This window comes from Cygnus atratus, chromosome 1 (assembly GCF_013377495.2).
Source record: "Cygnus atratus isolate AKBS03 ecotype Queensland, Australia chromosome 1, CAtr_DNAZoo_HiC_assembly, whole genome shotgun sequence".
Taxonomy (NCBI): Eukaryota; Metazoa; Chordata; class Aves; order Anseriformes; family Anatidae; genus Cygnus; species Cygnus atratus.
The window spans coordinates 139,685,336-139,708,275 of NC_066362.1; the positions used below are offsets into that span (position 1 = coordinate 139,685,336).

A 22,940-nucleotide genomic window follows, 5' to 3' on the forward strand; every position below is an offset into this window, starting at 1 on the left:
AATATTGCACAAAGGTTATTACCAGGAGTGATGCAGCACAGCAAAACTGGTGCGACAAACACAAATCTGTTGATGCATATTTCTCCATCAACATTTAATTTGTACTTCTAAACTGGGGTTTGTGTGTGTACTTCTGATACGTCTTTTTTCTTATATTGTGCATGCCTAGTCTGTGCCTATTGGCAATGATTTTGTATCTTTTCTAACAAAATAATTCTTGTTTGGTTCCAGATATCTGTTTCCGTTGTGCTGCTTTCATTCGTGCTTCCTGGAGAACAAAGTGATTTGTTTGTTTACCCCAATCTCTCCAAATCAGTGGGGGAGAGGGCTGTTGTGAGCCAAAATGCTGACTGCAAGGCTCTTCCCTCGACTCACTTCTGCAGTCACGTAAGCAGCCCCTCCTTCCCAAGCGGTGGGATGCTGGCGGTTTGAAGCGTAAAGCATCCAGCTCCACACAATCCAACAACGGTCTACACTTCCCACCACTGTTCTCATTTCAACGCCTCGCTGGGACAGCTGTCAGGGTGAAAGGAATCCTTTTTCACTCCAGTCCTACCCTGTGGGTTAAAAGTAAGACGACCCTGTAAGATAAAAGGTGTGCGTGCATACGTGCGCAACTGCTGCTTCGGTGTCTTGCCAGTTTCTTATTTGCCAGTGTCTTATTTTCCCTGAAAATCCATTTAGACAGCATGCAGAGACCCCAGCTTATTGGCACTGTCAGAGCCCAAATTCATCCAGAAAATCCTGTCAGGATTTTTAGGAGCTGGGCCAGAGACCCCCCAAGATTTGGTTTGCTTTCTTGTCCAAGTTGTGAGGAGAAACTGTGGAGAAGGCAGCCAGCACGTCTGCCTCAGTTGCTGCTCTGTAGAGCTGAGGAAAGCTGTGCTCTGAGGGGAAATCCAAGCACAGCGTGGAACTGCTGTGGGATGAAATGACATGGAAAGGGTATAGTAGTTCTCCTGGCCATTGTCCTTTCCATGAAAAAAAACAAACGAGACAAAGCATAAGTGAAAATACAGGGGCCCCTATCATACTCCTCTGGCCCTGGCTGAGCTACAGCCTTTAGGGCCTCCAGAAAGGAACCAGAAGCTACTGGTATATCACAGAATCACAGAAAGGTTTGGGTGGAAAGGGGCCTTAAAGGTCACCCAATTCCAACCCCCTGCCATTGGCAGGGACACCTCCCACCAGACCAGGTTGCCCAAAGCCCCATCCAGCCTGGCCTTGAACACCTCCAGGGATGGGGCATCCACAGCTTCTCTGGGCAGCTGTGAGGTGAGGAGATAACAGCCAGAAGGGAGGACAGACGGTAGGTCTGAAGAAAGGTGGAGAGCTGAGTTGTTTCTCGAGAAGTGGTAGGGCTTGGGACTAACGGAGCAAAACGCAGAGCTTATCACTTGTTGGCTATGCTGCAAGACAGGGACAACTAACGGGACTGCGTTATCCTCTGCTTTCAGTGCCCAATGCAATGGGTGCGCTCTGGGGCAGACGATGCAGATGTGCTACCCCAGCTGCCCCCCGCATCCTGCGCCTCCCTCCCACATGCCCGTACTCACACCACCACCCACCCGTCCTCCCTGCCCCGCACAACGCCATTACAGCAGCTGCACTCTCATGAAGAGCAATGAGAAGGGGAAGTGGGAAAGGAGGCGACAGGGGCTGAGACACAGCAGTTTGTCCAACTGCTTTCTGCTAGATAGGCAAGGAACAGCTGCAGACATCTCTCTTTCAGAAAAGGAAGCCGCAATTTCATTTTCCATCAAACCCTGACCACGTTAAGAAGCAGCTTTTCAGAAGTCGCAGAATGTCACCACTTGCCCATTCCAGGTCACAAGCAAAGACACTATGAGGATTTTCAGAAAAGTCAAAATAACAAAAAACAAACAAACAAACAAAAAAACACGTTAAGACCGTAACTTCAGAGCAACAAACCTCTCTACACTTCAACAGCAATAGTTTCATTTTAGCAACTGTGTTGGTAGGAACTGTCAGCAGCGGACAGAAAGACTACGAGTTAGAAAGAAGAAAACAGAAATAGGAAGATATAAGCAAGGCCTACTGAAACAGTTCATAGAAATCAGGAACACAAATTTGCTGACCAACGTATTTGCCTATATATTTTTAACACTCAGATTTTAAGAGAAAGTACGTTTCACCACATTTGCAAAAATCAATGTCCCTAGCAAGTACGAACTGAACTGCCGCCACCAGGACCTGACCGTCATTTACTGAATGGGTTCTTAACTTCCAGCAGAGCTACTGAAAAACAACTCTGTGGAAAAGATTACATGTATTGACAGACATGGGCAGTTCTTAAAACACACCAGAAAAATATTTGGAATATACTGAAATCTGCCTTACTTGACTGATGAACTAAAAAGGCCTAAATGAGTAACACAAACTAGATTAAAGTATGTGACCTACAAAAAAAATAGACCACAAGTGGCTTGTGTGTCCTTGAAGTAAACTTACTTATAGAAATCAGACCAAATATCACTGAAATATTTCTACATATTTAACTACAAATAATTCTCCAATGTAAGTTCAGCAGCTTTCTAGTAGAATATCATATTTCAACAATTGTCCCCAGCTTGTGAAAATTTGCATGAGGTTTTTTAGCTTTGAATATCAGCCTTAGTGAAATACTGTATTCGCTCTTGAGGTGTGATGAGCTGTTACAAAAAATAAATATCTTGCAGGGGACATTGTGATGCCAGCTCTAAGACAGAAAAGACAAAGTTTGAAAAAAGTAATTAGAAGCATTCCTACTATTCTGATCAGTTTAATGTGTAAAACAAACAAGCATAGAAACACTCATGGACAAACAAAACTGTTGTGGGTACTTCACAGGTTCACGTCTCCTCACCCCAATACAGTACAGATGAAAGCAGTCTGTCCAACAAGTAAAGATAGCAAGGATTTGTGTAGCTGCAGTATGTGTTGTGCAACATTTTCTTTGTCCTGCTCCAACAATATTCTTTTCTTTCACTCCCATCCACTAACAGACCAAATGTAATAAACATTCAGTCACAAATTCAGAGAAAACTTCAGCCTCCTACAGGCTATGGCCATAGATTTTGCATTTCTGGAATCCAGTTTTTTTAAAAGCAATTTTCAAATACTTGTATCCTTAATCTACTGGCTTATTTTCAGCGATTGCTACTGATCAGTCTTCGGAATTGACGTAATTCTGAGGCCTACAGAAGTTTATTTGAAAACATAACAACTGCAGCAGGGATGCTAGCAACGACCATAAAAGATACAAATGCTATGCAAGGACAAAGGGCAAATATTAGTGCCGAGTTCCTTGCAGCACTCAGTACTCAAAAATATGAGCTTAAATGTCATGGTTTTGTCAATTCTCCAAGTGCTAGCATTCCTCATAAAAGTGGTGTGTTACTGCAGGCCAAGTTTATCAGAAACTCACTTCTTCTAAAGCACATTTCTCACGGATGCAGAAAAGCCTGGAAATGCAAAGGATGCATCCCAAATTATTTACTTTTCTTAAAGTTCATGGATAAGTCACTCTCACGACTGATGTACTTGACTTTTTTTTTTTATATGCTGAAGGCTAGCAGCAGTGACGCCAGCTTCTCCTGCTACCTCCTGGTGCCTCAGTATTCCTGCCTTCCTCCCACCACACCTTCTCAGGAATTCATACGCAAGCTGCCAACCCCAGCAGTCAAATCTCCAAGGCAAGGCAGCAGGGATGGTGCTTCTGCCCACAGTTCCTTGCCTCGCTCCTCCGGCCTAGCTGAGAGCAGGTATCTGCATTTCAGCTCTGTTGGATCACAGTCTGCCACCTAATCAAAACCGCTTTCAGCAACGGGTTAAACTAAGAGACTAGAGGGACTACCCGCTGGCACAAGAGCAGGACCAAGAGCTGAATACGAAAATTGGCTCAGACCAAAAGGTTAATGAAGCCTGAGGCCCCCTCTGAGAGTGGGCAGTGACAGACACTGAGGCAAACAACACAACGGCAGGGCTGGGATCTTGTGAGGCGCCTCCCAGACTGGGGTGACGACGAGCACCCCAGGAGTGAGTGCCCCAAACTACGACCACGTTTACTGGTCACTGGTGGGGCAACAACTCAGTGTTGTCTGAGTTCAGCCCCCGCACTTGCAGCACTGATACCCTGTGGTAGCCTACACCAACACCAGTGACTGGCCCTAAGCTTTGCAGGGGTTGCAAGGCCGGACTGAGGCTTCTCAGGTTTGCCTTGTCTGAACTTTTCTTGACCGGCCCGCAACTTTGTTTTAACTCGGTTCAGCTCTAACAACCCTTTTTCTTGATTGCCCAGATGTCTGTGACTAATTGTTTTTACTTCTGTTTACTTTTGCGTGGTACCATCATGATTTTACAACTCTAAAACAATGATGTGGCGTAGAAAAATACAGGCCTGGTACGATAACAGAGGTCTTGAGAAGCAGAGATGGAGGATGCAGCAGGGAGGAGAACAAGAGATTGGGCACAGACTATCGACACTGGAGGCACTGTGTCTGTAGATGGTTCACCCATGGTCACCTAAAGAAATATAGATTTGGGGATGGCCAAAACTGCTTTTAGGGGTCATAAACAGAAGAAAGAAATAGTATCCTGTGTGCGAAGAGTACCACACACGCCAAATTCGGATGTAATGTGTTACTGCAAACCAGTGGAGAAAGAGGCAAGTTTGAAAGCTTGTTAGCAAACATGAAAAATGACCCCAGGTGGATCCTAGAGCGAAGAAGAAGAAACCCTCAACACAAACATCATTTTCTGCCTGGTCAAGGACTTCAGATGCTGACAGCTTGCTGAAACACCCCCATCCCCACCACCAAAATGAAACCACCAACCTTAGGATCCAGAGGAGCAGGGGAAGGGTGAGCATTACAGCAGGAAAAAGAGGTAGGTACTGCACATGCCCAATCGTTTTAATTGCATTAAGTATTTCTTTTCCTGTAATTATTGGATCTGGACAAGGAATGATTCCTGAATTAGACTACAAAGATTTTATTTATATCAACAACAACAGCTTCTTGGCATTAGATATAAAGTGATTCATCTTTGCCCATAAAAAGAGATTTTATTGTAGCAGCACAGATGTAGAATTTAATGTCATTCTTCACCATTTACCTGCACCAGCAGATACTCCTGTCATCCTGTATTTTTGGAGAGAAATCTTTAAACAGCTGGGAGCACTAATTTTACTAAGTTTCCAGCTTTTTAAGTCCTGCAGATCTCATATCTGTAGCTTCTTTTAGAGAGTCCTTATGGACTAACAATGCAAGAATGAGAGAGAGAGAGAGAGAGAGAGAGAAATAACATTGTCAGGATAGTTTGTGATCGCTGGGATCCATGCTCCAAGCACAATCTATTTGCTTCCGCTAAAAACAAAAAATGATTGCCCACTTGCAGTGGTATCACTGTGAATTATAACGTGTCTTTGTCAAATATTTTTAAAACAGTAAATGTGATTAAGCTACAACTTTTTAACTGTGTCTGACTTAAAATAAATAAATAAAAATTGGGGAATGACTGGCTGTTTTAAACACCAAAAAAAATCTTTCTATATAAAAGGTTAGCTTCTGTGAGAAGTGAAACAAGCTAGTACTATGACAAAATGTAATCAGATTTATTGAACTCTTCTATCAACAGCTTTCAATCTTTTCTGATTTTAAAGTTCCCTGAAAATTTTCCAGTGGAAGAACATTTCAGTATCAGCTAATTTAAAGCTACTGATTGTAGGCTTGCTTTCCTTAGTCATTTTTCATGGGCTTATTTGCATAGCTGATGGACAATGTAAAACCACTGACTTAAACATTATAAGAACCAAACCAGCTGTGACTGTCAGGACTGATTTTTTTTTTTCATTTTACATTGTTTCCATCTGCTCAGGACTACACAAATTATTCACCTAACATTCTACATTTTTCCATGTTTGGTCTTAATCTAGAAGAAAATTTGTATTCGGGAAGTGTGAGCATAAGCCTTTCTGGGCGTTTTCTAGCAGTGAAAAGTGGAAGCCTGATAATACCTCTTTATCCAATTAAGAAAAAAAAAGTCATTTTTTTCCAACAAAGAAAATAAAACCAAAGTGTAACTGAAATCCTACATGGCAAATAGTTCTTTGTGAGGTATGCGCTTACAAAAAGCGAACAAACAAGCAACTCACTAACAACAATGAAAGTGAGTTTAAAAAAATCAGAGTCTGGCATTACCTACAGCGAATGAAGCCAGGCACCTCTGGCTGAAATGTGTGAGACCAGCACTTGACCTGTGCCCAGCAGGTCTTTTAATACCGAAGCTGTAACTGTACCAAACCCCTTTGAAAATTCGGGCTACTCACGGGTGATGCAGAAACACTGGTATCAGCGTGCATTCAACAAATGTCAGCTCTTTGTTAACTCTTCCACTCTGAAAAGTCCTGTGGCTAAGTACAGGAGGGATGGCTCTGTGATACTGAAGACACAGATTTTAGGGACAACTCCACAGACAACGAGCTACAGAATTGCAGCATTATCTTGTCTGTGAAACGGAGAGCTAGACAACCTTCAGGGATGCAACCTCCATTCACAATAAAGCCACAACAATATTGTTCTCTATGCTTCTGCTGTACTATAATTTTTTTAATGATCTAAGCCCCACTCACAGTGTAGCTAATTTCATTGACTGGTATGCTAAAGTCCAATCTTACAAGTGGATCAGTGTTTTCAGAAGTCTATAAGGGGGAGAAGGTATAGAAGTTTGATGGTACAGTCAAGTAGAAGATGCAAACGTAAGATATTTGCTGAGATTTCAGTTTTTAAAACACTATGACCACGACACAAACAGGCAGCTGTGCTTGCAGTTAAACCGGTGTAACAGGAAACATCACAAAACTGCAGCGATGTTTGCCTTTTCTATCTGGGAGTGGGCAATGGTGGCACCGAGACAACCAGTGTAAAGCACATTCTATTTATTTTCCTTCCCAGTGACATCCACAAGTCACTCCTGCATAAGTAACAATAAAGTTTGCACAGACTTATCTACATGGATTTTCCCAATCTGATCAGTCCTATTAGAAAAGGACTCTTTATTCTGCCAAGATTACAGATCAGACTGCAGGAGTCAATAGTTTAAAATCTACGATTTTCTTCCCGGTTCTGGGACAGCTGTGACTGTGTGGTAATTGCTGCACCTGTTTTTCAAGCACCTTTACAACCACAATCTTTCCAGCTTTCACATTCAGATTTTCCTTTTTTGATCACGAGTATGGAAAGTGACCTCAGGACAGAAGACACCTTATGCTTTTTGGGCTATATGATTTCAAAGCTAAAACGTTAAGTTACAATATGCCGGTGTCATCTCACTAGTGATGGATGCAGCTGGTCATAGACTAGTCTGTGATGCTCCTATTTAGTGCACTTATTTTGTCTACTCTAATAAAAGACACCTTGTATTGGATGCCAAGTACTTACTGGTACTTACTGGTGCTTCTGGCATAGGAGAAAAAGCACAGTTTTTAAACAAGACCCAATGGGGAAATTACAAGCTGCTTTTACTTTAAGTCTTGAAGAAAAATCATCAGAATTTTTGTTGTCTGTGCTGCCTCTTCCCTTCACTGCAGAACAAGATATCCAAGCTCTCGATTACAGATAATCTGGAGTACCACCAAATCCATTTCTCCATAAAGCTGAATAAATACCAACAAACTTGCATGGCAAAATACAATCACTTGAGCTCACTTGTTCAAAGCTCTGGGTGGCTGTTTTATCCCACTGCTCCCAACAGTGCCTTCTTGAAAAATCAGGAAAAAAAAATCCATTTTTCCTCCTTCCACACAAATACTATCTGAAAGATATTATATTCCTACTTTCCTTCTCAAAGAAATAAAAGGCTGGGTGACGATGTTATTTGACTTTATCACTTAACCCAGCAGTGCAAATGGGTTAACACACGTAACCCATTGTTCATCTTCGTATAAAGCGCACCAACAGGCACCATACAAAACAAAGCAGATTTGTCATATATATCAATTCAAAATAGAAAAGGGTTTTCTTCCTGTTATAGTATATGGATTTCAAAGTTGATTCATAGAGAAATAGCAGGGAAATAAACATAAAATACTAAAGCTTGCAATTCAGAAATGAAATGCTACCTTCCTAACTACACATCTGAAATGTTTACAGAAGATATTCTTTTAGAATTTCTCTTCAACCATCTTTTTAGCATACTGTTAAAGACATCACACTTGAACTAGCAAAGAACTCATTTGTTTGAGAATGCATCAGTTGATCTAGAATACCTCATATTACTTCCTACCCCTAACCTCTGATTTCTCTTTTCCTTAGTTCTTACTTCTATAGCCTACGAATATGAAACAACAACAAGCAAAAGCAGCAGAAACATTTTTTCCACTAACAATGAAAGCATCAAAATCACTTGGATTGATAACTGCAATTCTGTACCAAGCTTAAACCACCGTAGACTGGAATGTGAAAATACTAACAACTCTCCTGCTAAAATGTTGAAGAACCATCAAGAGAAAAAAAAAAAAATATATATATATATATCACGAACCAAACTAAACTACTTATGTACATGCGTAATTAGAAAGCAAGAAATTCCTCTCCCAATGAGTAACAGTGGATAGAATTACATTAAAAATTGGCTCTTGCTGCAGGACATGGTATCAAGCCAAACTGAATGGAGTCTGATTATTTACCATCTTTTCTGCATTCCTACTCCAAAGAGATTATTACCGTGATATCTGAATGATTAACTTGCCACAATTTTAGCTTTGTTTTTACCAGTCTTCTTCTCTTTCCTAAAGCTGTTACTTTATTTTTGTAAGGAAGGTGTTAGTTTTTTGGTTTTTTTTTTTTTGCTTTCCTAAAGACTATGCAGATTCTTCATAGTAAAATCACAGAGTTCCTGTATTAACCTGGGCTCATGCATTAAAAGAAACAGAATACAGGGAATCCCATTTTCTACGTCAGGAATAAAGGTGTAGAAAAATATTTCAGAAGTGTTTTCCTTTAGGTTCCGTGTCAGTTTAGCTAGAAATTCCCCCTGAAGACAATATCTCTACTCCACATCTTAATGCCCAGCGAAGACCACCAAAAAGAAGAAAATCAACAAAAAGTGTCTCACAGTGGTTGCTTTCCCTCCCACCACCCATAAAAATCAGTGCTGGTGCCTTGGTTTAAAGAGGTTTAGCTCCTAAAGCCAGACCTTGTTCATTTAGTGCTCATCACCTTCACTGAAGACTAAGGTACCTGTCCGTATTAACATGCACGTCTATTAAATGGAGCCTGTGTCACCTTGCGGGATGGCATTAACAAACATGAGAGTGTCAGCTGAAAAACAAGGAAAACACCTCATGATGGAGGTTTCTACATTTCTGGAGCGAAGCTCCCAACTGAAGTGGTGGAAACCCCGCTAACCAAGGATGTTTACAGGACTTTCTACCAAGCCTATAGGTTTACACTGCTGGAGCTTTCTCCACACAACCGGTGTCTTTACACACAGATATTCTACTTGGCAGCTGCCTGGGACAATTCCCAACATCACCTTATCAAAATCACAGCACATCTGACTAAAGGAAAGTCACCAAAGTGAACGTGTACAGTCACAGTGAAAACGCCTCCTTTCAGAAGCACGAGATCAACGTTCAAATGCTCCACTGAAAATAGCTTGGTGTTAACAGCTGAGCAGTGCTTTCTTATTCTTTGTCTTTGTTTGCTCAAGTTAACCTGGGCAAAAAGTCAACAAGAAAGTACAATTTCAGACAGTGTATTTTTAAAATTCATTCAAAGACAACTACGCTCTCGCAGAGGCCTGAGCCACAATCCATCTTTTAGACCATCTCATCTGCGTGTTCTAGGCGTTTCTGGGGTTAAAATCTAGCAGGAGTTGCCTTACGATTTTTTTAATATGGAAATTACAGAACAATCTTGAACATAATTATTCCCAAAAGGATATATTTTCATTTCAAAGCCAAATTAGCATAAACACATTTGAAGAAGAAATTGACATTCCCTGCCTGTCATGCTTGCCTACAAACCCCCAAAACACTTTGGCACATTTTATTTTTAGTTTTTGTAGCATACAGTCTCTCCAAACAGAAAACATACTGTTAAAAATACCATGACAGAAAGCTCCAACTGAGCTGGAACTACCTTCTCTTCTGTACCACCTACAGCTCAGCAGAGATACAGTTCATACAGGCTCTGTTTAACTCTACAAAAAATGGTTTACTGCAAATTCCTCTATTTCTTTCTTCAGTAGGAATGTGAGATGCCTTTTTTCCTGAAACTTAAACCAGAAACGTCTTCAGCTGATGCTCTTCCCGTTTTTCTGGGAATCCTATAAGCAACTGCCATGCAAGTCTGAGATTCTCTCAAGTGTCAGCTCTCAGGAAAAGGCTTAGACAGAACTTCAAATTAAAACTCTGAGATGTTTACTAGCCAGCGAAGCTTCACTTAGAGCTAAATAAAACCCAGAATATTGAAAAAAAAGGCCAAACCCAAACTGGGACACAAATTCTAAATCTAAGGAAATAGACCACAACTCTAATAAATAAAACAGGAACTCTGAAAAAGCACTCACACGTTTTCATGCCTGTCTCCTCAGTCCTCCCCCCTGCCATCCACCCTCTCGGATCGTCACTCAAAGCTCTGTGTTTCCAACAGAGCACTCCCCTTCCAAACTATTAACAATTCAGTCCATAAACAGTGTTTTGTTTTTTGTTTTGTTTTTTTCTTTACTGTGGCAATTTTCCAAGTAAGGACTGTGGGATCATCACACAATCGTTTTTACCACGGAACAATAAGTACTTAGTACCACTATGTAATCATTAATTAGGAAGCAGAAAAAAAAAATAAGAGAAGCTGCACTATTCTCTGCTGATATTCTGCTAGGCACTTAAAAACCTCAAAAACACAAGCTAAGCACTTATTAATAAACAAGTAACTGGAGAACTAAACACAGTGGTGCCAGAAGTAGGCACCACTTAAAAGCCATTTAAAAGGCTTCTAGCTGTGGCACTGTGCTCCTGCTGTTTTATGGATCATTCTCTTAAAGAATGACCTGATCAATGTCTTAATTGCTGATAAAGCCACGTAGAACAAGAACAGCAGCAAGCAGGTTACTCACCCTTACTCCAAGAATTCAGCTCTGTTTTGACCCTGGTGCTGAGACGAACTGGCATCTACACAACGAGCAGTCCTTCGCCAGCAGACAGTTGCAAGTTTAAGCATTTGTCAAACTAAGAAGGTATCTGGGGCAGGGCTGTCACCGCCGGTAAGTATTGCACCCGTCATTTGTCACTGCAGGCACATCGGGGATCTTCAACCACAGTTTTCACTTCAGAGCAAGTTTTTCTTCCACTGCCCATGAGTTGCTGCCCAACAATCTGCCTCTAAATGCATCCTTATCACGGGCTAACCTTACACACCTTTGTTCAGCCCTACAAATTCACTTCAGGCCCATTTATCACAGATTTCCCTGTTACTACGGGGAAACGGCAGGACAATACAGCAGACAGCAAGTTTCACCTGTATACTGGTGATCAAAAAGCACAAGCAGCCAAACAGCCTAAATCCAGAGAACCCAAGCTGTCCTTCATAAATCTTTAAGCTGCTCCTTAAATATACAGCAAGAGTTCTCCTACCGACTACCGCCTGATATTATGGTATTATCGATATGCATGCTTACACTAGTTAAATATTCTGTCCATAACCAGTTCACATCACCTCTAAATCAGATATATGGGCACTTCTGTTTCTTTGCCTCTTCCTACACTACCATGCTGTTACATGTAGGCTGTCATTAGTCCTCTGGTGGACTACGACATCCTGCTTGTCAGTTATCACCTAGCTGCTACCAGCCGCATTCCCAAGCTCCCTATTACTCAGCTACATAGCTGCAGCAATTAAAAACCACATTTTGCCAGCCTCCCTGACACATCCAGGCTCCTCTTGTAACATCGTGCCTTTTATCATCCCCGTAGCCGTTCTCCACGTCTGTTACACTCTGAGCTGAGGTTTCTTGGATACTGCAGTGTTGCTCACTTACTAAGCACCAGCTAAGGTGCCCTCCCTCAGTGGAAATACTCCTGACGCTTTCCTGGATCCCATCTATCGTTTTCATGAGGGTGTCAGATTGATGGCCCAGATACCAACCCGAACCCACTTACCCTCACACAGGCCTTTCTCCTTCAAAGTCTTCAGCTGCTGAACTTCCTGTTCATGGGAAAAAGTCTTGCCTTACTTCCCAAACTGAAGCTGTAGCACCACTCAATCTCAGGCATTCCAGTCAGGTGCCTAGGCTCTGTTAAGTCAAGAGAAAAAGGCAGGAGCTGGGTGCCTAATTAAAAATCTGCCTCTTTCCACTGATTATATAAGAGCTTAGCCTGCTAATTTTGACACCAAGGTTAAAGTCGGTAAGTGAATTCCTGCCAGCGTGAGGCCTGACACTTTGCTGTGTTAAATTCCACACCTTTAGTGCTATCTAATAGCGCAGGTAATTGTTCCTGTACAGTCACTTCATCTAAGACACTGCCCTGGGAATGAATGAATGTCCTTCTCCCACCAGCAAGTTTCAACAGCCTGCTTTCAATACATTACAACAATAACAACACACACAAAAAAAAAGTCAACTAACTTCATAACTAACTCATCTTATATATCCACCTGTTGTCTCTCCTTGTGCCATTTCTCTACTTGAGTACTCCACTAACCTTCCTCCACCTTAAACAGTACCTTTGAAGCCACCCGATATTAAATGCTTCAGTAGAATCCAGAGAGACCAGATCTAGCACAGCTTTCTTTTTCTAGAAAACCTAATTTCTTAATAAAATAAAAAAAGATACTAGGTCAGTCTGACATGACCTGTCTTAGTAAAATAGATTATATTTTATCCTCTTTCTATTCACCTCCCATGTCTTTAATTATTCATTCCTTCAAATTTTTAGTAAGGTTTTTAAGGTCAAATTAACAACTCTAAAGTTGCCTAAATCATATTTTCCACTTCCTTTGAGAGTTATATTATATTCAATAGTATCAAGTTACAAAAATCCTTTAAAAAAATCTTAGCTGATCTATATTTTAATTACACAGTAAAAAAGGTTCTTGTAAGAAATTCCTAATTGCACGGCAACTTAACAAGCCACTCTGACAGCGTGAAAGTGATTGCTTTTAAAACATACAAGATTCAAAAACCGCATGCTTCTTCTGAGATTACAAGAAGTTATGTGAAATTATGAGTGAAATATCCAAGACTTCTTGAAATCTCCTGAGACCTCCAAGTGAGAAGATACACAGCGAGATATAGCTATGGCCCTTTTTTAACTTGCCAAGTGAAATCCCACTGCCAATCTGCCTGGGATCTATTACACAGCCTCTGTAAGAGGTACATAGTACCTTAAACTGCCACCATTCAGGACAATTTCTTACATTCACGAACTGTTAACCGTGTTCATGTAGACTTTCTGATTGGTTGGGTCTCTTTCAAGCATTCTAGATCTGGAGAGGTTTTCGTGCTGAGCCATGATTTTCCTAATAAAATTTAAAAGTTTTTTAAAAGGATAAATACATTACCCAGTTCAAGAAAATAGTTCAATAGCATGTAAGAACCTTTTTTTTTTTCCTATAAGAAACTTCCTGTTCTTTTAGGACTTTTATATCTCTATCAAAAGACTTCTCCTGATGTAGATTTTAAGACTGACCCATCTTCCTGGGAGCCCTGGATCACTGGCAACTGCTCCTGACTTCACCAAGGGCTGCTTTTGATGTATGGAGGTCTAGACTTGAGGACTCACATGGTCACTTCCAATCTTACCTTCCTAGCTATATGGAAAATACCGCTACAGGCAAACTCTGACCCCGAAATAGAAAATGATCCATAAACGAAGTTCCCAAGAATGAAAGCAGTATGGCAGGGAGCTGATTTTTTGGGTTGGGTTAGATGTTTTGGATTAAATGCTACCCTCCCTGCATGTTTTAGTGAAACCATCCTTCCTGAAATGCTCACAATGATGATTCTGTGGTAGTTCAGCTATGTGTCTCCCAAGGATAACGCTGAGATTATTAACAACTAGGTACTGGAAAATTTGTAATCTAAACACTGTAATAGCTTTATAATTAAAACACAAGCGCAGCGGTAAAACTAGTATGTTATTGAATCAAATGTAAACTAGGACAGGATAATGTTTCAAACACTCCTAATATCTTGATGTAACAGTAGCATTTAATTATAGAAAACCCTTCATTTATTTTGTGCTTGCACAGAACCTAATGTAGGTTAAATACTTGTGAAAAGACACAGAAATCATCACAGTGAAGAAACAAAGTAATAACCCACAGATGATTGTATTCTCCAGACGCTTAAAACATTTGAAATTCTGCTTCTTTCTTCTCCCTAAGTCTCTGCCCTCTACAGATGTTCTCATTAGCTCAGTACCATCATGTCCTCTAACCCTGCTGTCAGTCTCTCTCCGTGCATTCAGGCTCTACTCAATCTGATTACGCCTTCGTTTAGTGTGTTATTCAGACTCAGCCCTTTGTCTCTGTCTGCATTGCTGGTGTCATGCTTAATTCTTCAGACTAGAATCAGCAGAGTCAGATAGAAAAACACTTAATGTAATGTAGAACATTATCAAAAGGCCAACTGCCTCACATTACGCACTAGCTGCACACGTAGTTACTGCAATTATACACACTAATCAGTCACGGCATATGCAACTGATCCAGCACTAACAAGAAGATGATGAACATGATGGTCTACGAAACACACAATCACTGCATATTTAACACAGCCATGTATTCACATGTGGCCTGCTCTGCATTTTAATATACTTTACCAAACTGGTAAGAAGAGAAAAGCAAGAGGGGAAGGAACAAGCTAATTAATGCTGGTTTTTATAAAAAAAAATAAACATAACAAAAGCAGATAGCAAGCTTGCATTAAAAACTAACATTAACAGTCACAAAGAAGCTTTATGTGCTCGGAAAAGACATCTCTCCTTAGTCAGTCACTCGTGCAGTTTGCCTAGTAGTCACATAGACCAGAACGTGCTTTAGCAGAGCACATTTTCAGTAGATGTCACCCAGGCACTGACTGAAGAGATGGCAAGGACTGCTACTTAAAAAGGGTGCCACTGGAAACAAATTATGTTTCCTAAGCACACGTTAAGGAGACACAACCAAAAAAGCTATGTGGAGCTTGATACATACAACACCGAGCTTGACTCTTGATGAAGAAACCACTGAATCCAAATTAGTTGAAAGAAAGCATGCACCAAAACATCAAGCAAGCAGGCAAACAGAAGTGGGTGGCATTCTCTTCTCTTTCTTTCACATTTCCTCTTCAGACCCAACCTAACACAAAGCTTCAAATGAGTAGTGGGATCTGTCTATATGGAGTTGATTACACAGCCAGGGCCATTTTTGAGAAACACTTAATTAGGATGATATGCTGTCCCTGCAGGGCAGCCCTAAATGCTGTTTTTTCCTCTATTGTTATGGATTTCTTTGAAAGTGTGGAGACAGACCCCACAGGGGAGAAGGCATGGCTGTCTTGGGGAAGAATAAGAAATTCTTTTTTAATTTCTTCAGTAAGAAGCAGCACTGAACTGGACGGAGATGCAGGATTGCCCCAGGCATATCTTTTCCAATGGAGACAATGACTAACAGAAGAAAGAAAGATGGCATGAATGACTAGTATTACTGCAATTCCTTTTAAGTCTCAGTAAAGCTAGCTCCAGGCTCTGGCAATGCTAATTTGCTGCTGGCAACCTCATCCCCGCCTTCCTGGGATCCAGAAAGATCTGTAAGTGCATGCCTGACTCCCAAACTATTCTTAACTGAACCGTATGAGATGGCACAAGGAAAAATTACACACAAGCCCCCGGAGCATCCCGTTGTGCACTGTATTCCACTCTGCCCCATTTAAATAACCCAGTCCACAGTATTCACTGCTTGCTTTAATTCCAGATTCAGGTACAATCGTGGTAATACCCCTCCCTGGACTTTTCAGAAACTGTTCCTCAGTCTGCATTGAGACACGCATCTGACACAAGAAAGGCAATTGCTACATGAGAAAGTGCGTTTGCTGACTCTGCCTGAGATACATATAAGCTTGTTCGCCCTCAGCAGTAGTAGGGAAAAAATGTCTCTGAGAAGTAACAACTGTTCACCACTGTCTCCAAGACAACACCATTTGCTGAGCTCTGTAAAACGACACTGAGGAGACTGCATCAGGGCTGAGGAGGGTTCCCTCCCAACTCCTGCACGATTAACCACATGGCCACAAGTCTGGTATTTCACCTCTCACGGCCTCCGGTTCCCAGGCCAGCAAAACCTTCTGCCTCTACCAGATGACCTGATCGACTGGCTGCCTGCTTCGTAATGCCTTGTGGTAAAGGCCGTGTCCCACACACCACCAGCATGTGTGCCACCGCTTCTCTCAGTCCCTGAAATCCCAGACGTGAGGTGCAGCTGGTGAGACCGACACAAGGCCCACCACGAGCCACTGTGGCCCAGAGGAGGCAAGAAGAGCCCCATGGCTGATCTCTGGGAGCAAGAGGGGAAGAAGGTCACCTCACAAGAGTCTTCTGCTAACAGGAACCCCACCAGGACACACATTCACCTCACGGCCTGCTAATGCAGCCGTCAATCTCCTCACACTCCCACATCACAGGACGTAAATGCTCTTTAACTGTGGAGAAGGAAATGCTTGACAAATGTTTGTGATGTGCCCGACAGGATTCAGCTCCTGACCTAAAGGATATTGCTCTATGCTAGAGCAATATTCAGTGACAGATCTGCCTTCTTCCCCCTCCGTTACCTCAGGATGTTCAAAGGAGGAAATCTAAAGAACCACCAGTTTGTCCTTATAGCAGAAATAGGTTAAAATATGGGCCTTTCAGCACAGGAAGTACTTTAAATCTCACAAATTTCCACTTTGGTATTTCTAAGGCTGAAGTTCCTTTTGCTTTACCTGCCTCTAACTTTTTTCATCTTTGAACCTTTGCATTCAGTGTCCGTAGATCACCACATGTGATAGTACTAATCGTTAAATTTGTGTTACCTTACCATAGCTTTCAGAGATGAAATTTGGCATGGGTACCCAGTTCTTTTTAAATAAAGCCTGAAAGATTAAAAAGGACAAAGTGTTTCTGACCGAATGGATTGAAATAAACAGTCTAGTATTACAGGGAAAACAACAAATATAGGAACAAGTAGAAAAAAAAATCATTAGAAACTCATTAAAAATGCAGAGTGCTAACATTTTATAGTTTAGTTCCTCTGCCATTTGAATCCAATAGAATCTGGATTGTGGATCGGTTCTGAGGAAGAGAACCTAAGAATAAAGCTGGATGAGAAATTTCAGAATTGGGTACTGTTACTGTACCATTTTACGCTTAGGGACTGTTCATCTTCCTTCCACTATACTGATGAAAATACGCATTTAACTAAGGTGACTTTTCTGTTAACCTTATAAAGACGCGGTGCATGATATAGGAAGCTTAATAACGTAGCTGCCTCATGTCCCCAGCAACAATCTCGCTCTCCCAGCACAGCTTCTTAACTCTTGTTAACCTTGTCCTGTCTGCTCCTTCCAGCTGCTGTCAGTGCTGGGTGACTGCATGACACCACAAATCCTTCCCTGACAGGTTTCTCCACACAAAAGGAACACCAGCAACGGCACCAAGCCCCTGCCCTCTTCTGGGAAGGTCCCCAAGCAATTTTCACCCCCTGCAGGCCCAGACTGAATTCAGATGTCACTGACAGAGAGGTTTAACAGTTTCATTTCTTGTTTCCAAAACTCACAACTCTTCCATTGTGACAGGGAACATACTGTCCTTGGTCACACCACAAGCAAGGGATCAGCATGAGGGAGTGAACTGGAAAGCAACGTGTGGATAAACCTGATGGGAAATGGGCTGTGACAGGGCAGCCCAGGACAGCAGCCAGCCGAATGCTTTGGTTCTCCTCATCCTCACACTGCGAAGACAACAGCCAGGCTTCCTCTAATGCAGTACCACCGAAGTTGCTGCCTCTCAGGTCAGACAAGAGCTTCTCCAGCTGGGTCTTAAAACCTCCAAAGATGGAAACTGTTCATCCTCTCTCAGCACACTGCTTGCCTGCTGGATAACCTGTTATTACAAGTGCTGCTAGAACCAGTAGTACAATTATTTCACATTTCCAAAAGCTTTAGAGAAGGAAAACAATAATTTATTCACAATTAATTACTGCACAACTGAGGCAAAATGATCTTTAGGTTTCACATCTTCGCCCACCTATTCTCACTGAATTTCCAAACTATAGAACAAAAAAGCATTAACTGGGTACCTGGGAAATTTCTTTCTTTTTTTTTTTCAATCTTAAGGCCAAAACAAAAACTCTTCAATTACTATGCTCTCTAGGATGAGAACAACTATGATTTTTAACCTAAAATACTGGCCATTTTGCTACAGCAGTGCATGATAGAAAACTCAGACTGTGACACCACAAAATTGTGACAAGGCAACAGGTTGCTCCCATGTGGAGAAGGTAATTCTCCAGTAAAATATACAAGTGGGGCGGATACATAAATGTATACAGAAGGATTAACAACGCTAAAACTTCAGTTCAAAGGAAAATATACTGACCAGTCACAAGCAAAACACTTCTGAAAATGTTAAATTCAGGGGAAGCTCACACCTAAAGCAAACAGTGTTCAGATCTGTAATGCAGTAGTTCAGATGCAATTTATCAGTTTACAATGTTGTTGGTAAACGTTAGGAAAATCAAACTCTTAAAGATCCACCAGCACTGAAATAAAAGAAAGCAGATGAAGTTAGAAAGCACTAATACGAAACCACACGCTTGCAGACTAACAAGAAGAGCTTCCGCTATAATTTTTATCGGTTGAGAAGAACAAAGAAGGAAGACCTCAATGTCAGACAGTGCACCCACAAAAGAGGTAGATGATGTGTTAGGGTGTACCAGGCAATGAACTGCACAAAAAGCAGAGACGAAACTGAATCAAGAATATTGGATAGTGCAGGCAAAACACTGACCACCTCAGTCGGTAACAGGTGTAGAGAAAGGCTTATGAGGACAACAGAGCCATCCTCACCAGAGCTAAACACAAGATTGTTAAGCTCAACAAAATGGAGGCTAAGATGTCTTACAGTTGGCTCTCCAGAAAAACATGACAAAGGATAAGCACCAGAGGGGTGAAAACAGAGTTATGACAAACATGATGTCACCAAAACAGCTAGCCTAATTGGAGTAACGGCAACAAAGAAAGCTAATTTAACCAAGGAGAAAAATGGTATCCATATAAAAGAAACACTATGCTATTACTTTAACCGGAGACTAGACTCAGCAGCTCAGGAAACCCCATCCAGCCCTATGCTTCTATGCACTCAGTAGCAAAGCATCTAACATTTCTTACAAAATTACGCCTCGCCACAGAAGCGGCCTACGAGGTAGCTCAAGTTTTCTTCCCATTTCATTGTCCAAGGTAAAGGCAGAACAAACTTGAGGTTCACTTCTCATCTGAACTGACAGTCACAGAAGTTAGACAGCATTTTACTTACCCTGGCTGTTGGAGAGTTCCTCAGTGAGGACAGAGACATATGACATTATGTGGAGCCATGTTCAGGGTTAAATGCGATGTGCAATAGTTTTTGGCAAAGTCATTTACTATTTTTAATCATTTTCATTTTGGTAAGTTAGTGCAGGCACATAAAGTTCCTAATTGGTATCCTTATTTATAACTTATAACTGCTTTTACTTAGTATAGCTATTTTTTTTCTTTTTCCATTCTAAAAGCAGAGCACATGCTGTGAAAGCTTGTAGGCACAGTAAAAGCTACTCACAAAGCAAGTTACTGCCAGCCAGCCACAGTCACAAGATCAAGGGCTGATACAATGGACGTGCTACATTATAACCCTGTAACATGTTATACCACCATTCATCCTCAGGAAATTTAATATAAATACGTAAACATGGTACATTATCTTTCATTTCACTTAAAGATATGAAAATGGAAGAGATGATGGAGGAATTTAGAAATCCTATTAATATACTATGACTACTTCAGTGGCCACAGGGAAGTCCCATCATCTCTGTGGTTTAGTTAGCACATCTGCACACAGATGATGTGACTTCGTAAATACCTTAGAGTTTTTATACAGGCAAGTTCCATTGAAACCTTGCTCCCTAGCATCAGGAAGTCACACTTATTTTGCAGAGCTACATTGGAAATCACACATTGCAGAGTGACACGTCTTATCATTAGGCTGTCAAAGAGATTTTTAGAAAAATACTGCAGCTTCTGTACAGAAGGCATGTCGTACCTACTAATACCCTAGCACGTTGCCATCTCCTGCAGGTACCCTCTTCTCTGAACTGCACTCTAAAAGAAACTTGGTTTAACTGCACTTCTAGTCTGCCTATGATTTCTCCTCTTTGACACAACCCCTTGTGGTTTTGAATTGCACTCGAGTTCTGTTCTGCTTTGGCACTGGATGTAGAACCACTGAAGGGAGGTACGTGCCCAGGTAGTAATCCCAAAGAGGCCAACCTCACGTGCATATGAAAGACTGACTGGGTGCAGGCTCAGACCCCTGTGTTTTAGCCTACATTGTGTGCTTTTTAAATTACACGGCCCTGCCATAGCAGTAAGACCACAGCAGAGTGTGGTAATGCACTACAGCCACACCAGAGCACCAGCTGCTTCTTGGCGTGCTCCGCCTCTGGCTTCCTGCATTAAGAAATGATGATGATAAGGAAAAGAATCTTCAAAGACTGCAGTATATTTTTGCTTAATTAAAACTAAATGGAAATTGGTATGCAATTGACTGACGACGGCAGTTCAAACCCTAATGCTTGCTGCCAGATTTTAAAAGCCATTCAGATCCTTCGCTGTAAGGAGATGCTATGTAGTGAGACTTCTTTCCCCCAGTCCCTGTACTTGCAACCAGGATCACCATGCAAACTGGTAAGAATGCCAGTTCTGAGTTAAATCCACCATACTTTTATTCCTGCTCTCTGCTTACTGCAGAGCACAAAGTATGTGATACTATTCCCTGCGGAGAAACCTCCTGAAAGTTTGATACAAAACAAACACAGAAATGACTGGGAGCACGCGCTTCTACTGGAAATTCTTCACTTTCTCTCCCTCCCTATGCTCCTTCCTTCTTTCTCACTCACTAGAGAACAGCTCAATCATTCCAGAGTGGAATGAATGACTAACCCTTTTCCTTTCTAATTAAATGTGCTGTCAACATCTCTGAAGGGTACCTGCAACCCATGATACAAGGAGTGATTTTGTCCATTAGTTAAGCAGAGAAAAACAAAGCTACTTTGACGGAGGCTAGCTTTTATCCTGACTCAGTCCAACAGACATTTTATTTCCATGGGAGCTGAGCCAATCTAAGTTACTGCCTCCCGCTGCTTGTCCTCATTTTTCTGCACCTCGTATCTGTCAGCATAATCGCATGTTGGTACCACCCAAACTTTTTTTTTTTAGGACCTTGGACCTAGAATACTTGGACAGGAAAAAAAATAAAAACACTTTACAACAGGAACAATTTAAACCAAATCCCTTTGACAGTATCAATCTGAGGAACAACTATATTAGCTTTTTATCATGGCAAATTTGAGGAGCAGGAACCCCTGCAGCAGCCAAGCAGCTGCAGATGAACCACATGACAGAAGAGCTGCAAACAAATGCTCATTCAAAGCAAGTTGTCAGACTCAGTGTAGCACAGAAGACATTTCCTGTGAACATATTTTAAAGGCTCAAGTTTCCAATAATCAGCCTGCAAACTCAGGCAACATATTCTTTTTCTAGGTCAAGATAGTCACGACCCCTGCTACAAACCTCAACTAGACAGAAGGTAGAAGACACCGTGCATCCATCCTGCTGTGCTCTGTCTGTCCTTGTCCTTTGCCTTGTGGCAAATAAAACGCAGGATTCTTTAAACTCTTTCACAGACTAACCGTATATTACTTCCTCGAGTCTTAGCTCACATTCCACATTTCAAAATACCAGTCTTCAAGATTTTAAAGAACAAAAGCTCTCTCCATTCTGAGAAAATGATTACTGTGATCAGTATGGGAACTCTTTCTGAAGTAGTGACTTCTACAAGATGCAATCACATTTATATCAAGAGGCCTTACAGAAAGAGAGGAAACTCTCGATCTGATTCCTCAGAATTGTATCACATTTGCTTGCATTATGTATGCGGCTTGTGCTTTCAGAACACTAAAGTTTCAGCTATTTTCAGCTCTAGTTTGGAAAGAAATAAAGCACTCATCTATGGCTGTATCTATATTCCTGGCTGCAGCAGTGCTTTCTTTAGCATCCTAATGCTTGGCTGTGCTCCTGAATGAGTTGCAGCTTCTTGCTGGGCAGAAACACAGCCATCATTTACTTACTCTGCACTAAATTTTCATGGAAAGAAAATCACGGTACATGCCAATACCTCCCCAGCTCAAACAAACATGGAGCCAGAACCTCCTGCAGCATGCACCGACACCAGGCCTGTTCCTCAAAGTCGTCACAGAGCCGCCACCTCCACAAGTCAGTCTAGCTAGCGAGCGCTGTCCCACAACACAGGAAGAGAGGAAAGCAAGATTACAAAACACAGTCTCAAGGTCAAACTGGTTTACACGAGTGCATCCTGTATTTCACATTCCATTTTAAATATTAAGGAGGGGTCTCGGTTTGCTATTACAAGTGTGACCAGCCCACCTGTTCACCATGCGCTTGTGCAGAAGAGATGAGGTACATGAGGAACACCCAGGATAACAGTGAATGAACTTTAACAGGTTTGTGATGTGTTCACAGTAAAATGAATTTTTAATATTTTCCTCTCTGCCCTCATGAGACCCCCACCTGGAGCACTGTGTCCAGCTCTGGGGCCTCCAGCACAAGGACATGGAAGTACTAGAGCAAGTCCAAAGGAGGGCCACGAG

At 41.6% G+C, this 22,940-nt stretch overlaps 1 protein-coding gene across 31 annotated transcripts in view; it reads right to left on the bottom strand.

Annotated features, from left to right (window-relative positions):
* The window catches only part of INPP4A (inositol polyphosphate-4-phosphatase type I A), a 120,721-nt gene that overhangs the window by 60,386 nt on the left and 37,395 nt on the right, over window positions 1-22,940 (bottom strand). Inside the window, exon 1 of one of the 31 annotated variants that reach the window (XM_050716365.1) lies at window positions 12,161-12,294. The exons of the other annotated variants lie outside the window; for them this stretch is intronic. The gene's annotated coding sequence lies outside the window, so the exon portion shown is untranslated. Of the gene's footprint in view, window positions 1-12,160; window positions 12,295-22,940 lie in introns of those variants that run through there. 31 annotated transcript variants of the gene reach the window in all.